The 17,900-nt window shown below is 40.9% G+C and overlaps 1 protein-coding gene and 1 long non-coding RNA gene across 11 annotated transcripts in view; one reads left to right on the forward strand and one right to left on the reverse strand.

Moving 5' to 3' along the window:
- LOC134739609 (uncharacterized) overlaps positions 1–1,275 on the reverse strand; it is a 33,055-nt gene extending 31,780 nt beyond the window's left edge. Inside the window, exon 1 of the long non-coding RNA XR_010126444.1 lies at positions 900–1,275. This is a non-coding gene — a long non-coding RNA (uncharacterized LOC134739609). The remainder of the gene's footprint in view (positions 1–899) is intronic.
- The window catches only part of ARHGAP26 (Rho GTPase activating protein 26), a 454,090-nt gene that overhangs the window by 323,290 nt on the left and 112,900 nt on the right, over positions 1–17,900 (forward strand). The gene's annotated exons all lie outside the window — the stretch shown is intronic.

A 17,900-nucleotide genomic window follows, 5' to 3' on the forward strand; every position in this document is an offset into this window, starting at 1 on the left:
AGTGCTTTCAGGCCTTGTTTACACTGACAACAAGGTGGTATTGGAGTGTTATAGGGTCAGGAGAAGACCTTCAATTATCAATTATTGGTTTTAAATTTACCCTGGATTTTAAAGGAATAGGGTACACTGTTTTCTCTTTAAAACTTCTATCTCTTTCTCTCTTTCTCTCTTTGACTTTCTGTCTCTTTCTCTCTTTGACTCCCTCTTTGTATCTATCTTTCTCTCTCTCTGCCTCTCTCTTTGACTCCCTCTTTGTCTCTTCCTCTCTCTCTCTGCCTCTTTCTCTCTTTCTTTCCTCTCTCTCTCTCCCCCTCTGTCCTCTCTGCTAGTCTTTCCCTGCCTCTGCCAGCCACTTATGCTGCTGTTCTCCCCTCTCCTTCCCCTTCCCCTAGGGGAGGGACCAGCGGGAGTGGAGCTACTCTTTCTTCCTCTGAGAAGAAAGGAAAGGGGGGTTCCGAATATTTTTCTTACTACCAGAGATTTGTGTGAGGTTCAACCCCACACCATGTGGATTTCTCACCTCTTTTTGAGGTTCAACTCCCACTTCATGGGGATTGCTGACCTCTTTTTGAGGTTCAACGCCCCCCATGGGGATTTCTCACCTCTTGTTGCAGTTCAACCTCCCCCCATGGGGATTTCTCACCTGTTTTTGAGGTTCAACCCCCACCTCCTCGTGGGGATTTCTCACCTCTTTTTAACCTCCAAGACATCCCGACTAAGGAATACTCCACCACCCCTCCCCCCCGACTCCCCCGCGCTGCGGCTTTCTTTCCCTAATCCCGACTAAGGAATGCTTTACTGCCCCTGCGGTTTCTTTCTCCTTGGTATGTCCTAACCCAGGAATGCTTTGCTGCGTGGCATCTTTTTCCTTAGTTCGGACCACCAAGGAAATACCTTACCAGCTCCCGTGGCTTCTCCTTCCTTGGTCTGTGCACAGAGTCGTTGCCACAGTATGTGAGGATCCTTTAAGCTAGGTTGCTGGTCAGTTTCTTTTTTTCCCCCGCGTTGCTGAGAGCTGGGGTTATTCCTCGTACTGGGTGGGTCTTGATTTCTCACCCCTGAGGCTGCCACAAGGGGGTGGGGCGCACCTCCTCACGAAGGAGAACCAGAGATCGCCCCCAGAGGGGAATGTAATCCCAGAGGAGCCCCTAATTGTTATATGTAAAGTTTCAGTGCCACAAAAGGAATAGCACTCGAATATAAAATTTTCTTTTTAATTTTCAGCAAGGCAAGGTACTTCTATATAGAAGGGTGCGCCCTTACAGATGGAACAATGGTGAGCGCACACTTGGACAAGGGAGGGGAAGGGGTTCTTATCCCTGACATGTGTGGCCCCTGCTGTTGTGTCGTTCCCCTATTGGCTAGGGTTAGACAGCACAGGCTAAACTAATTCCGATTGGCTAATTTAAAGAGAGTGATGGGGTGAGTGGTTTGGGGGGAAAAATGGCTAAGACAGAGCAGGTAATCAGAATGAGTTATGGTGGAGTAGGTAATCGGAATGAGTCGGGGTGGAGCAGGTAATCGGAATGAGTCAGGGTGGAGCAGGTAATTGGAATGAGTCAGGGTGGAGTAGGTAATCAGAATGAGTCAGTGGAGTAGGTAATCGAAAAAGGTTGCTTTAAGAGGAAGTTAAGTTGAAAAGTAGAAGGCAAAGAATTGAACATACTGACATACTGATTATTTGAAAAGAAATTTAGAATTTATATCTAACAATAAATAGACTCATGTCTCTTGGTTTTAATTCTGCAAAAGGAAATTGTGCCATATCACCTAGACTTTTGACTTATGGGTTCTAAGATAATATATTCTTACATATATACATTCATTTTAGATATATTCATATATTCATTATATATTACTATATAATATATAACATATATGTATAAAAGAACATATATACACAGTCACATACAATTTTTTTATTGAGGTGAAATTCACTTATCATAAATTAGCCATTTTAAAGTATACAATTCAGTGGGATTTAGTACATTGACAGTATTCTGCAACCATTCCCTCTAAGTCAAAACATTTTCATCACTCCCAAACGAAACCCTGTTCAAGATACTATATTCTTAACTCAGCAGTTCTAAACCTTTTTGTCTCAGCACCTCTTTACGCTCTTAAAATTTATTAAGGACTTCAACAGCCTTTGTCTGTGTGGATTCCATCTGTTGATGTTTTACAGTATTGGAAATTAAAACTAAAACAATTTTAAAGCTTTATTTATGAATTTATTAAATGACATTTTACATTTTTGTAAATCTCCTTAATGTCTGACTTAATGGAAGATGACTGGATAAATCATATCTTCTTTTTTTTCTCAGGCTGGAGTGTTGTGCTGCAATCTTGGCTCACTGCAACCTCCGCCTCCCAGCTGGGTTCAAGCAGTGTCATGCCTCAGCCTCCCAGGTAGCAGGGATTACAGGCACCCGCCACCATGCCCAGCTAATTTTTGTATTTTTGGTAGAGATGGGGTTTCACCATGTTGGCCAGGCTGTCTCAAACTCCTGACCTCAGGTGATCCACCTGCCTCAGCCTCCCAAAGTGCTGGGATTATAGGCATGAGCCACTGCTCCAGGCCTCATATCTTCTTCTTCACTCAATCTATTGTCATACAAAAATCAGTCCTAACATATGCATATAGTCATATAAAAATGCATATTGTCATACAAAAATCAGTCCTAACATATGCAGATAGTCGGAAAAGGAAGAAATATTTTTAGTAGGCTTTCAGATATTCTTTTTTTAAAAATCTACCAACGTTCAACAAGTGGTAATTTTTTAAAAAAATTATTACAGTGTGAAAAAATAAAATCATATTAGTGAATTGTTCACATGCAGTTACATTAAGATCTATTGACCTACCTTGTACTTTGAATGGATCTTTTACTTATGCATGATTTTTTCTTAGCTTACATTGCTCATTTAGAAAATATTACTTAACTGAGTTGTGCAGATCTTCCAATGCAAACACATTACATCATATAATATCAAAAAATTACGTTTGTTAATATCACCACTTATTTTAAAAAGTCATTAAGTATTGGGAATTCGTCATGCTCATGGTGCAGATCCAGATTTTCTAAAATTATGACTTTTTCTTGAAAGCATAAATTTTATCATTGCAACAAATATTACTGTTTTCCTTAAAGTAGACACTCACTTGGTTCATTTCTGAGAAAGTGTCTGCCAAACACCCAAGTGTCAGTAACCATATTTTTTCTGTCAGTTATTCTTTTACGTTTACATGGTGTTTCATGTAAAAAGAGGTTCGGCTTGCAACTCAGTTGCACAACTGCTTTCCCTCAAGTCAACTTCAGTATGCAGCAGAGGTGCTTTATGCACCTTTCATCCTTCATTATTATATAAAAAGTGTGCTAAAGGGTCAGGATTAAATAAAATTAATAATTTTACTCATTTATCAAGTAAAGCTAGGCTTTTTTTTTTCTTTTTTTCTTTTAACCTGTGAGTGTGTAGCAGTGAAGAATACAATGACTACTGATATAACTTGGTACCACTGTCTAGATTCGTGCTAAGCATCACAGTTCAACTCACCATTTTTTTTGCATCTCATGGAACCCCTGAAGGGTCTTGGAAACCTCCCCGTAGTTAATGGACCAACAGTTAGAGAACCACTGTCCTAGAGAAAATAAAAATCACAAAATAGCTTTGTATGGCCTAAAGAACATAATATCCTTATTCTAGCCACCTCTTAAAAGAAGCATGTCTGGGCTGGGCGCGGTGGCTCACGCCTGTAATCCCAGCACTTTGGGAGGCCGAGGCAGATGGATCACATTTATCTCCATTTTCTGGACTCAAATAGAGGCCATGTGCGGTGGCTCATGCCTGTAATCGCAGCTTTTTGGGAGGCCAATGTGGGAGGATCACTTAAGGTCAGGAGTTTGAGACCAGCCTGGCCGACATGGCGAAACCCTGTCTCTATTAAAAATACAAAAATTAGCCGGGCATGGTGGTGCATACCTGTAATCTGGTGTGGAGCGGGGGAGGCGGCTGAGGCAGGAGGACCGCTTCAACCTGGGACGCGGTTCCGAGGTGAGCCGAGATTGTACCACTGTACTCTGCACTCCAGCCTGGGCAACAGAGAGAGACTCCATCTCAAAAAAAAAAAAAAAAAAAAAAAAGAGGATATCCAACTGTAAAGTACAAATCAGAGGGAAACTCCCTGTGAGTATATTCAGGTAAATTTACCTAATTCTATAGAAGTCGTCATTTACCTTCCTGAGAACTTGACAAATTCTATCGAAGCAGAGCTAACGTGAAAATTGCCCCATGCAACAGCCGGGTGCGGTGGCTTATGCCTGTAATCCCAGCACTTTGGGAGGCCGAGGCTGGTGGATCACGAGGTCAGGAGATCGAGACCACCCTGGCTAACACGGTGAAACCCCGTCTCTACTAAAAACACACAAAAAAATTAGCTGGGTGTGATGGCAGGCGCCTGTAGTCCCAGCTACTCGGGAGGCTGAGGCAGGAGAATGGTGTGAACCTGGGAGGTGGAGCTTGCAGTGAGCTGAGATCGCGCCACTGCACGCCAGCCTGGGTGACAGAGCGAGACTCCAACTCACAAAAAAAAAAAAAAAAAAAAGAAAAGAAAATTGCCCCATGCAACCTACTGACGTCTAAGATTTTTTAATTCAGATATCTCTGACATATTTCATTTGGTGACAGTGTTCAGTGGGACATATTTTGTATTGGTTGTAAAAGTCTGGAGTTTTTTTAGTGAATTATTTGTAGCATTCCAATTTTTAAAAAGTTGTAGTTCTGCCTTGGAATCTTCTCAGAATTCTGTACAGTTTTTACTATACAGAAGAGCTCTTCCTTTATAATAGCGCTGCCTCAATTTTGTTCTACTTGAGAACCTAATTAAATAATTTGGAGTTTCAAGCTTAGAATTCTCATTTTAAGCCTCCTTTAAATTCTTGTTCTACAGCTGTGCTTGACATATTTGACCATAAGTTCTAATGTTAGGGTTCAGACCATATATTCTTCTTTAATATTTACATTGGATAGCATAACTGTGAAATGGTATTTTAAAAAGCCAATTTCTCCTAAGCATGCAATTCCACAATGTCATTTTAACAATAACATAGGTGATTTTTTAAATTTTTAAATTAAATTTTGTTATATTTTTTACAAATATGTTACTCTTAATGGTGAATTCAAGTTTGACTTAAAACCAGTTCTTGGGAATAATTAGTATGGGAGGTTTAATTGACAGTAAGGTCAGTGTGAAAAAACAGATTGATCGATCTACCCTCAAAAACTAGTGTAATTTTAATCTACATTAGCTGAATTATTTTATCTAGAAAAGAGAAAGAACAATTCTTTATAATATTATCAACAATGGGTAGACATGACAGGAAAACAATATTCAGCCCATAGTATTGCGAAGAGAATAAAACATGAAGATTGGACTTGAATCATGAGTCTGTTCCTTCTTAGCTAGGTGACAACCTTGCTAAGTATTCAATTCCTCCGAGCCTCAGTTTTTTCATCTTTCAAATTGGAGTAATAACTTCTCCTTCATAGGAACTGAATTTAATAGTATAACACATATTAAGAAATTAACACATTGCCTTAGACTTGATAGACATTCAATAAATAGGGTTAGTGTTAAAGTATAACTTTAAAAATATTTTTTAAACATGACTTTGTAAAAGTATAGTATAGAATGAACACATGTCAAAGGTCTATGAGGCTACCAGTAGAAATAGAAAGTGGCTTCAAAAGAGGACAGCAAAGGCTTGTTTATATGTCCGATGAAAGACACAATGCTGAAAAAAGGTCACAAAGTTAGATTTAAAACTGGTTAATGTTCTGTAGGGCAATAAAACCTCAACTTTTGAGATTATCTTTTCTGCTGGACAGAAATTATTTGCATCTCTACCAGACAAAAATAATTTGCAAACATACCAATTTTAACTCAGTTTGATATCTGTCTTTGCAAAATCTGAGTCTTCATTCATAGTAAATAGCATAAGTTAAGCAAAAGTTACATATCCCTAAAAAATTATATTCCCAGAAAGTAAAGACCTAAGCTGACAATGTAGCTGCCCTGGGCAGGTGAGAGGCACAGGTAGAGGAATATAGAATTGCCAGTGTTGGTTAACTTGGATTTCAAAACCATGTGAGAATGAAGGTGAGACAAGGGGACCACTTGTGGGGTGGAAGAAGTTGGAACTGAGACCCTACCTTAATCAGGGATCCTTGACAGGCCTCACCATCATTGAAAGGATGGACGAGATAAAAAATCTACTTTCTAGCACAGGGATTCAATAAGCAATTTATTTTTCTATCTCAGCCTGTAAGGAAATTTGTAACCACATTCAAATTCATTTTTGCAGTGTCACTCAGTGATACCTGTTGTATACTCACTCTGTGTGCACTTAACCTGTGTTATTTAGGATTTCCATAAGTGAAGTTCCTCTGCTGGTAAGTCCAAAATTATAAACACACAAGGAAGTAATCCACCATTAGCTACAGTGGTGGCAATAGTGGAAGCAATGTGGAGGAATATCAAAACCCAAGAACTTCAAGAATAAAATCATAATAGAAAAATTCCATTGAGACCATAAAATAGTTATGTTTCAAAAATAAAAACAATAATAAGGGATTAAAACCAAAAGAACAGGCATATTTGAAAGAACCAACTAGAAGTTACAGAAATTTTTAAAAATCGTTGAAATTAAAAACGTAGCTGATGCAATAAATATCAGACTAACCAAAGTAGATGCAAGACTGAGCAAACAACAAAATAACTTTAGACAATTGCCAGAATGCAGTCCAGGGAAATAATGAAATAGAAAACACTTGAAGATACATGAAAGGCAGTATGAGAAGGTCCAAAATATGGCTATGGGAGCTCCAGGTGAGACTGGAGCAAATGGGAAGAGGTCATATCTGAAGAGAATGGCTGAGAATTTTCTAAAATTGAGAGACGTGAAATATCAGGTTCAGTATCACAGCCACTTCTGAAAAGAAAAATAAAAGTAAATAAGTCCACACAAATACTCATCCTAGAGAAGCTGCAGAATACTTCTTGTATACACAAAGGGAAAATCCATAAAGAATAACCCTTGAATAATAAATAAGAGCCAAACAGCCATGGCCTACATTGTGTGGGAAATAGCGAAGGAACATCCAATCACTAGCCTTACTCTTGGCACCATAAATCCTGGTAACACTAGCAAGTTAAATGATGCAGACTTTCTTCTCTGCTGTGAAAGTAGTTTTACACTGACATCCCTTAGATGTGGGATTTACAACTGGACATTGTTTCTTGTACTTACATTATCACCTCTGATTTTCGGCTTACTCACCTCCTGTGGTGTGAATTTGGGAAGCTTAGCTTCCTTTCTTCCAGTTTTAGGTTTTGGACATAAAACCCAGGTAGTCACTGCTTGGCAGTCTCCTTAGGGACTCTGCTGGCTTTGGGGGCAGGAAATGAAGTCTGTTTACCTTAGGCATGCACTTGATTTTCCTAAGGTGCTCCTTTGCTTCTCTTTTCTAGTATGAATGGGTACATGTATCTCCATTTTCTGGACTCAAATAGAGGCCATGCATGGTGGCTCATGCCTGTAATCCCAGCTCTTTAGGAGGCCAATGCGGGAGGATCACTTAAGGTCAAGAGTTCGTGACCAGCCTGGCCAACATGGCGAAACCCTATCTCTACTAAAAAAATTGAAAAACTAGCTGATTGTGGTGATGTGTGCCTGTAATCTCAGCTACCTGGGAGGCTGAAGCAGGAGAATGGCTTGAACCTGGAAGGCAGAGGTTGCAGTGAACGGACATTGTGCCACTACACTCCAGCCTGGGCAACAAAGCAAGACTGTCTCAAAAAACAAACAAACAAACAAACAAAAAACCAAAGAGTTCTGAAGCTATTCTTCACTTGAGAAGCATCACTGAGAATGCGTCGTATGCCAGAACACCTCTCTCTTGGATCATTGCAAGAGAGTTAGGAAGGAATGAGAATGAGTCTGGCAGGAAGGATGCATTTTTAAAGATGAGGGCAAAACAGAAAATTACTCTGGTTTGAATGTGTCATTTCTCTTTCTCATAATTTTTTGTTTCACTTTCAGTGCTGGAGACCAAGAGGTCTCTTGATGTAGGGTTGTGGCCCCATACACCTTCTATTTCTGCTCGGGGAGTGGTCCTTAAATGTGTCTTTCCTGGGCCTTCGGACAGTCCTCACTCTTTCCTTTGGTTTTTATTAACAAAAGGTGATTGTTTTCTTAGCTCTTTGGGGTGACTCCTTCTCATCAGGTGTCACCATTTCTGATTTTTTTCCGTCTCCTTTCCTCAGCATCTAACTAGGCAGTGCTTTGGTGTTTGTCAGATATAATGCTCTTCAGGTAATGTCTTTCTTTAATTACTTTTCTCTTCTTTTTTTTTTTTTTTTTAATTTCCCTGAAACAGACACACACACTGTTGCCTTGAACAATTGCTTCCTACCTCCCTCTCTCTGGGAACTGGATTAATTTTTTTGTCATTGCTTAATGGAAATGTTGACATTTCAATTTCTGCTGCATGTTCTACGCAAAATTTAACTGGACAAGATAGGGAGAGAAGCTGGGGGAAAGTTCGTCATATGACATAAAAGCTTTTTTTTTTTTTTTCCGTAATGGTTTGGAGTGTGCCTTCCTTAAAAAGGGGGAAGCAGCTACTATGGCAACGGGTTCTATTTTCCCGAGGGGCTGTGGTGGCGCTGGTAGAACTGGAGTCTGGAGAACATGAAACAATAGCCAGGAGCCCCAGGAGCCTGCAGCATGTTTTTTTTGTAGTAATTACTAGCCTTTTTCATGATTCAAAACTATGTGTTAAGTGGGACTGGGTAGGTTGGCAGTGGTTTTGTTTCTGAGTGATATAGACAGCAGGACCGTGAGTAAGGGACCTTCTCTACATCTCACAGAGAACCCGTACAGTGCGCGCCTGGCTAGGGAGACTGCTCTGCTCCAGCCCAGATATCCCTCCCTCTTCTCTTCACTTCCTGCCTTCCAGGCCTGGGGCTCCCTCCTGATAAACTTCAGTCTGTTCCATTAGCAAGTACCAGAGTGTGAGTCTCCCCTGGCAGGTCTTCCTAGAAATGCCACCTCCATTTCTTTCAGAGGTTTCCCTTCATTAAAGACCTCAGTGTCAGCCCCAAACATGCAGAAAAGGGGTGCTTGTTTGACTCTCCTAGAACAAGTTCTTATCAGAGGCAATCTTTTTCCTCCCCTAACTCAGAATGCTGATCCTAATAAAGCTTGAGCAACAGTGCTTGGTTCTGCTAATCACTGACTTCCCTGCTGGACCCATGCCGGTCACACAATTAAAAGTTGGCGTTTGGGACTTTGTGGCCTGGTTACACCCCTGTGCCTGTTGCGTCGCCCATCCGGGCTCTAGGGAGACAGAGACTCTTTCATTTCACAGCTCATGAAATACCAGAGCAGAAAGCTTGCTTTCTTACCAAGGCATTCTTCACTAATAACGTTCTCTGCATATACTCCAATCCTGCCTCTTTGAAACTTCTGTTTAAATTAGTTCTCCTCCTCCTTCTCCTTATCATTGTGCTTTGTACAGCCCTTGATAATTTTCAGTACTTTTTTCACCTCCCTTGCTTGTTTTGTGCTTACAACATCCCAGTGCCTTTATGAAATAGACCAGGGAAGAGGCAGCACAATCCGTTTTTGGTCTCTGTGGCAGCCACAAACGTTTATATAATGCCTCCCAAGTGCCATGGTGGAGTCTGGTAGAGTCTGCCCAGCTTCACAGGGGGGATCTGACATCTCCCAACTATTTCTCTTCCCCATGAAAATTTGTGAAAGATATATGGATTATAAACACAAGGATACCTTAATAGGTGTAGAGCTTTATTTAATTTTTAAAATGTAGAACTAAGGTGCCATCCTTGCCTGGTATGTTGTCTTCTTTACCTGTTCTTTTGATTTGCTTTGCTGCAGACTAATTGTGCCTGGGACCTTAAAAGTCACTGGATCAGTAGACATGGGAAAAAGTTCAATATCATTACTCTTCAAAGAAATGAAACTTTTAAAAGTCAGGAAACAACAGATGCTGGAGAGGATATGGAGAAATAGGAACGATATTACACTGTTGGTGGGAGTGTAAATTAGTTCAACCATTGTGGAAGACAGTGTGGCAATTCTTTAAGGATCTAGAGCTAGAAATACCATTTGACCCAGCAATCCCATTACTGGGTATATACCCAAAGGATTATAAATCATTCTACTATAAAGACACATGCACACGTATGTTTATTGCAGCACTGTTCACAATAACAAAGACTTGGAACCAACCCAAATGCCCATGAAGGTTAGACTGGATAAAAAAAATGTGGCACATATACACCATGGAATACTATGAAGCCATAAAAAAGAATAAGTTCATGTCCTTTGCAGGGACATGGATGAAGCTGGAAACCATCATTCTCAGCAAACTAACACAGTAACAGAAATCCAAACACTGCACGTTCTCACTCATAAGTGGGAGTTGAACAGTGAGAACATATGGGCACGAAGAGGGGCACAGCATACACCGGGGCCTAACGGTGGGTAGGGGGGAAGAGGAGGGATAACATTAGGAGAAATACCTATTGTAGATGACAGGTTGATGGGTGCAGCAAACCACCATGGTACATGTATACCTGTGTAACCAGCACATTCTGCACATGTATCCCAGAACTTAAAGGATAAAACATATATATATTATATATATATATACACACAGTGGAATATTATTCAACCTTAGAAAAGGAGATCCTGCTATTTGTTACAACACGGATAGACCTAGAGAAAAAAAAAAGAGAAATGAAACTTAAGATAAAAGCTTTCAAAATAGCAATACCTTATTTTGGTGCTAGTGAAAGCACCAAAAGAAAAAATAAAGGTCCTAGGGAAATGGGCATATTAAAATTTTCTAGGTGGGAATGTAAGTTGACATAGATCTCATGGGTGACAGTTTGGTAATATCTATTAAAAATATTTATGCTGGCTAGGCACAGTGGCTTACGCTTGTAATCCCAGCACTTTGAGAAGCCAAAGTAGGTGGATCATTTGAGGTCAGGAGTTCAAGACCAGCCTGACCAACATGGTGAAACCCCATCTCTACGAAAAATACAAACATTACCCTGCAGGTAGTGGCACGTGCCTGTAATCCCAGCTACTTGGGAGGCAGAGGCAGGAGAATCGCTTGAGCCTGGGAGGCTGAGGTTGTGGTGAGCCGAGATCGCACCACTGCACTCCAGTCTGGGCAAGAGGGTGAGAACCTGTCTCAAAAAAACAAAACAAAACAAAACAAAAAAAGTATGCCCTTTCATCCAGAAATTCTATTTCTATGAATTTATTCTAGGGAAAGAAAGATATATGCACATATTTGTGTACATATTCACTGCAATATTAGTGGAAACAATCAAATATTGGAAACAATCTGACTGTCCAATAATGGGAGATTTCTAAATTATGGAATACCCATACAGTGAAACACTGTGCCACCGTAACAATGTTGAGTGAGACAATGAATGGTACTTGAAAAGTTCATAGTAATGCAGTAAAAAACAAGTTATAAAACTAGGTGTCTGCAATATGATTCCAACTTGATTTGAAATATGAGTGTGTGTGTGTCTGAAAAGAACGTGGAATGTAACATGTATACCTTAAAACATTGAATAACATTTAGTTATTTCTGGATGGTAGAATCACTGGTGATTTTTATTTTCTTTGTGCTTTTTATCAATTATTCTGCAGTAAATACTTTCACTTATCAGAAAATAAAAGAGAAGACATGTATCTTTTTTCCCCCTAACGATAGCACTGAAAGAAAGAGTAAAGGGTAAGCTATTTAAAAATAGGCCTAATCGGCTGGACATGGTGGCTCATGCCTATAATCTCAGAACTTTGGGAGGCCAAGGTGGGCGGATCACCTGAGGTCGGGAGTTTGAGACCAGCTTGACCAACATGGAGAAACCCTGTCTCTACTAAAAATACAAAAAATTAGCTAGGCGTGGTGGCGCATGCCTGTAATCCCAGCTACTCAGGAGGCTGAGGCAGGAGAATCGCTTGAACCCGGGAGGTGGAGGTTGTGTGAGCCAAGATTGCGCCATTGTACTCCAGCCTGGGCAACAAGAGCAAAACTCCATCTCATAAATAAATAAATAAATAAATAAATAAATAAATAAAAATAAAAATAGGCCTAACCTAAAGACCAAACTGACATTAGCTAATGTCATTACATGATTCTGTCTTAACGAAGATAGAAGCATTTTATTGCGTAAGTTTTCTTCTGTGTGTGGGAATCATATGTGGGTGTATATATGTTTAAGGGGTATGCATCTGGGTAGACGTTTGTGTGTGGACATGTGTGTACAGGTACATAAGTACATGTATCATAACCTTGGTACAAGTCTCATAGCCTTGCAGCACTGTGTTCCTGGTGGGAATGGCATCTGTCTGCATGTCTGAAAATGCCACGTGTGCATTCTGCTGATCACCAAGGTTCATGGCTGTAGGCATCCTCTCTTCAATGCGTCAGAAGTCTGAAGAACATGTAGCTGCACTGGGGCGTTATGGGAAAGTAACGTGTAGGATTTATTAACTCATTTCTTGAAGCCACTCACTGTTTGTTTTTAAGTACCAATTTTTATTTTCCATTGCCAAATAGAGAAGAGACTTTTTTTGGTGAGTACAAGTATGGGTGATTTTGTTTTTTTTGTCATTTTTATAGTGAACTATCTGAATCCTGACTTCGCAGAGTAGCAGGACTCCCTGAACTGTGTTTCTTCCTCTCCCCACAAGTTTACCAAGCCCAAAGGGTCTTTTTAAAGGGTGACTTTTTCTTTTGTTGTTTGTTTTGTTTCCCACCCTTACTTAATGATTACTTAGCTCTTTATATAATCCAGCTAAATGCTGGTACATAGCAACAGGATTGTGGTGTGGCTTTCTCCTTGATGTAAATTTCTGGAAGATGGCCTTCTGTATGGGAGACTGAGCACTGGGATCTATTAGCGACATGTTTTTGGGAGGAGCTGCTTCCTAAATGGGTTGAGGCTGCAAAGATGGGCAGGAGGAGCAGCCAGAAGCCACAGGGTGTTTGCATCATTGTGCGGGTAACCACATGGTGGCAATGATTGCAGGGCTTCCAGTTGTACTCAGCAGCTGTTGACACAGACTTCAGAATTCCCATGGAAAAGGAAGTGAACTCCTTTGGAATACAATGCATTGGGCTTTTTTTTTTTTGAGGTGGAGTCTCAATCTGTCACCCAAGCTGGAGTGCAGTGGTGCAACGTCGGCTCATAGCAACCTCCGCCTCCCGGGTTCAAGCGATTCTCCTGCCTCAGCCTCCTGAGTAGCTGGGACTACAGGCGCGCGCCACCAGGCCCGGCTAATTTTTGTACTTTTAGTAGAGACAGGGTTTCTCCATGTTGGTCAGGCTGCTCTTGAACTCCTGACCTCAGGTGATCCACCCACTGCGGCCTCCCAAAGTGCTGGGATTACAGGCATGAGCCACCGCACCCAGCCTGGGCTTCATTATAAAGAGGTCTCAGGCAGGCATCGCTGATGCTTATGGTTGAAGATACAACTTATTATTGCCTAGGTGTTTGAGGGTGTGATTTGTCATCTGCCTCTAGGCTGTAGACTTCTGGACTGCACCGTTTGATTAATGGGCTCAGCTCACAGGTCTCTTCCCTAGAGAGGCCTTCCTGGCCTACCTAAGTTGGTTCTCTTCACCAGGTTTCGTCATATACCTCTGTTTGATTTCTTCATGGCACTTCTGTAATCTGACATTTTTACTGATGTATCTGTGTGTTATCTGCCGTTAGTATGAAAGCAGGGATCTTGTCAGTCTGGTTCACTTCTTTATCCCAGTGCCCAGAAGGGTGCATGGCATCTCATAGGTGTTCAGTCGGTATTGGGTATGAGCATACTTGGTGTGTTTAGGAACAGACAGAAGGCCAGGGTAGTTAGAGCTCTGTGAGTAAGAGCATGGTGGTATGACATGAGGTTGGAGGGGTCGGTAGGCAGGGGCTGGATCGTATAGGCCACGATGAGGTGTTTGGATTTGCTCAAGGATCTGGTATTCATTAAGTGGTTTCATCTCTGTAGATTTATATACTCTCCAGATTGGTCTGCTAAAGTCAGTTACTGATGGCTTTTCTGCTGGGAATTGTGCATCATTGTGTCCTTGAAGTGCCACTGTAGCCTACACTGTATTTCTCCTCCCTATCTCAGCTGCCATCAGCTTGGCCTTCTTCACCCACCTTTTCTGTTTAGCCAAGCAAAGCAAGATGACAGCAACTAAGATGTCAGGCTGTGATGCCTGCACAATAGAAAGCATTTTAGAACTTTGTCATTAAACACTTTGACTTCCCCTTTGAAAAATATCTGTTTAGGTTTGGGCTTTGTGAGTGACTCTTGCTGAGAGTGTGAATGTTGGGTGGATCAGGGACCCAGATCTCGACTTCACTCTGAATCGTTTGGTGTCTTTGTTACCAGACACGATCTACTCTTCTCTGCCTAATGATAGTTGGTTTGCTCACCTTGGATCTCTGGTTTCTGTTGTCAACCCTGTATTTTAAAATTTGCTTTCATGGTAGCAGAATTCAATGAGTTTCCAGCTTTGTGCCACCTTTGAGGAGGATAAATCAGCTTTTGCTTTACATGTGTTGAAGTAAGAACTTTATTGGCTTCATTCCCTGACAAATCTATTTTTGTGATTAAGGCAATAAATATAACAGAAGGGTTTGTGTGTTCACTCTAATCCTCACATGTACCAATATATATAAACATTGTTATTTTGTATGGATGAATAAATAAGAGGAACTGTTGTATCCCTTAGGCTTGAACTTACATTGAAATTTTGGGAGGTGATGATTTAGTGCAGCAAGGAGCTAGGAGGTGTTGCCACAGAGTTTCAGGAGGAGAGGGATATAAAGGTGTAATCAATTCAGATTGTTTCTAACTTTTATGGATTGTGAAGATTTGTATTCCTTTTTTTAGTGGATTCCATTCATCAACGTTAGACATGTAAACATATGGAATGTTGATGTACTATACCAGTAATCTTCATGAATGTTAGAGATCTAGGATGTTTTTCACCTTTTACCCTATGAATTGACCTCCAGAACTTTTCCATGGGGTCTCAGCTCTTGTACATGAAGAGCATAAACTTTTTTGGACACCATACATTACTGTTTTTTTCTCTCTTCTAATCAAATATCCAAACATAATCTAAAAGTACCATGACAGGACATGTAGGTTTGTCAATTCCAGTCACTTTGGTAGATTGGCCCTTGAAATAAAGCTAATGTTTTCAACTTCAGCCTCCCATTTTTTTTCAGACTCATGGCGGGGAATGTAATTTTCTGTTTGCTTTTTGGGGTGAAAGTACATTCCATTTCAAAAATATGCCAGTCACATGAGTTATTTCCCTCATTTAAAAAAATCCCCACAAAAGGAGATAGTTTACCTAGGGTGCGTATTTCATGAGTGTATGCTTCTCTATCAGTCTGTCCATCTCTCTGTAACATTTCCCATGAACCCATCTGTGGATTTGGAATCTTAGTCCTTCCAGAAAGGATTATCGTCATGTCCATAGAAGCTGCAATGAGATTTACGTCTCTTGGGAAGTGACAAGCTCCCAGCGCTGGGTCCCAGAGCCACTGTTCCTGTTGGAGCTAAGCCACATGGCTAAGGGCCAGTCCCTTAACCTTTGATTTAGCTCCTTTTGTCCCTGTCCTTTCATCTGTAAAATGGTGCTAGTAATGTGGATCTAGTTTCAGAAGACTGCTGTTTATTTTAACTAATTAAAGATTGTTACATTGGTGAAATTCAATGGACTCTCAAATGTTAATATTGGTGCTGATCATGGGTGGCTATTAGCTGGGTAGCAGGTAACTCACACCTAGAAGCTCTTACCTGCTCTAGGCCCCAGTTCAGGTTTGGCTAAGATTCTGTTCTTCCACCGGGCTTCCCAGTAGAGGTCTCCAGCACAATGACCAAGAGGAAAATGGGGAACAACTGCAGAAACCTATAAGGTTAACACAGATATGTAGGCGCAAAGGCACAGGGCCTGACACATTTTAATTAAATATGAACAGTACTGTAATCTGGTTTGTATATGTCTTGAATTCTCTTACTGGGTTTTATGCTAGCTTGTAAAGTTCTTATCTCTTTTTGGTTTTTGTTTTTATTTTTATTTTTAGACAACATCTTGCTCTCACGCAGGCTGGAGTGCAGTGGTGCGATCTCGGCTCACTGCAACCTCCATCTCCTGGGTTCTAGCCATTCTTATGCCTCAGCTTCCCGAGTAGCTGGGACTACAGGCGCACCACATTTTGTGTTTTTAGTAGAGATGGGGTTTTGCCATGTTGGCCAGGCTGGTCTCAAACTCCTGGCCTCAAATGATCTGCCCACCTGAGCCTCCCAAAATGCTGGGATTATAGATGCAAGCCGCCACACCCAGCCATATCTCTGTCTCTTTGAATGTTAAGCAACCTATGGAATTTCAGCATTTAGGTCTTAGTTGAGACCTTTCTGAGTCTACAGAGAGGATGACTAATACTGTTACCCCTCTGATCAGAATTTTCTAATTGCTTTTCATCTCACTCAGTGAAGAACAAAGCTTTTACAGTGGCCTGCAAAGTTTTCCAGGATTTGCCACCTTCAAGTCCGTTATGTCTCTGACTTTTCCTAATACTTGCCCCGTTGCTCTCTGGGCTCCAGGTACACTGGCATTACCAGCATGCCACAAAGGTACTTACCCTGAGGTGTTTGTACCTGCTGTTTCCTCTGCCTGTAGCTCCATTCCCAGATGTCCTCATAGCTTGTCAAGACATGCCTTCTCCATGAGATGTCCTTGACCACCAGTCTAAAGCTACAAACATTTCCTCTATACTCCCCATCCCTTTCATGCTGGCTGTTTCACCATAGCACCATATATTTTGTTTGCTTATCGCCTGTCCCATTCCAAAAGAATGTAAGCTTCTCTAAGGCAGGAAACTGGAGGAGTCTGTCTTGTTCACCAGTATATCTCCAGCACTTAAAGCAGTCCCTGGCACACAATGGGTGCTAAAAAATAGTTGGTAATTGAAAAATATATGTTGCAGTTTTGGCCTTTGTGCTGGGTCACCTTGCACTTTCTTCGTTGGGTAGAAAGTCCCAAAGCATTGTCTCCATGGCTTGCTTGACTTTGGGACAATGTTAGCTTAAAGGTGGTAGGTTGTGTAGTTGAAGGAAATGTCACTAACAACAGGAACCGGCATTTGCAGCACTTGGTAACACCAGACTGGCATACACATGTGCAACTTTTAAACCTCCTCTATTTACCCTCTGGCATCTTTTTCTAGATGTGAGAACTAATCAATAAATCAATGATAATGAATGTGAAAGCATTTTATGAACTATAAAATGCTTTGCAAATGTTAATTACATTGGACTTTAGAATGAATTGTTATGTAATTTAAAATAGTTAAGTAATTTTCCAGGAAGAAAGGCTTTCTGAGTCAGCTTCTCTGCATGTCTTTTTATATGTGAATGCTGCTCTTCCCCATCTGCGCCCTGTGGACTGGGACCAAGAATACAGCTACTAGCTGAAGCCTAAACTGTCCAGGATGAGATAGGTGAAAGCTAATCAGTTAACCCCTGGATCTAAGGAATGTGTTTTCCCTGTGCGTAAGACTTCCAAATCCCAGGTAGCTGAGACAATGTAGGGCAAATAAAATGCAGATTGGCCTGTTTAATCTCTAAATGACTAATTTTGGAAAACTGGGCAGCTTACAGCAAAAGTATCATTCTTCTTGGGTTCTAGTAATTCCCATGACCCAGATTAGCTTTATTTACCAATAGAAAAGCTTAGAGATTTTATACTGTTGTTGGACATAGATGACCCTA

This window comes from Pongo pygmaeus, chromosome 4, assembly GCF_028885625.2.
Source record: "Pongo pygmaeus isolate AG05252 chromosome 4, NHGRI_mPonPyg2-v2.0_pri, whole genome shotgun sequence".
Lineage (NCBI taxonomy): Eukaryota > Metazoa > Chordata > Mammalia > Primates > Hominidae > Pongo > Pongo pygmaeus.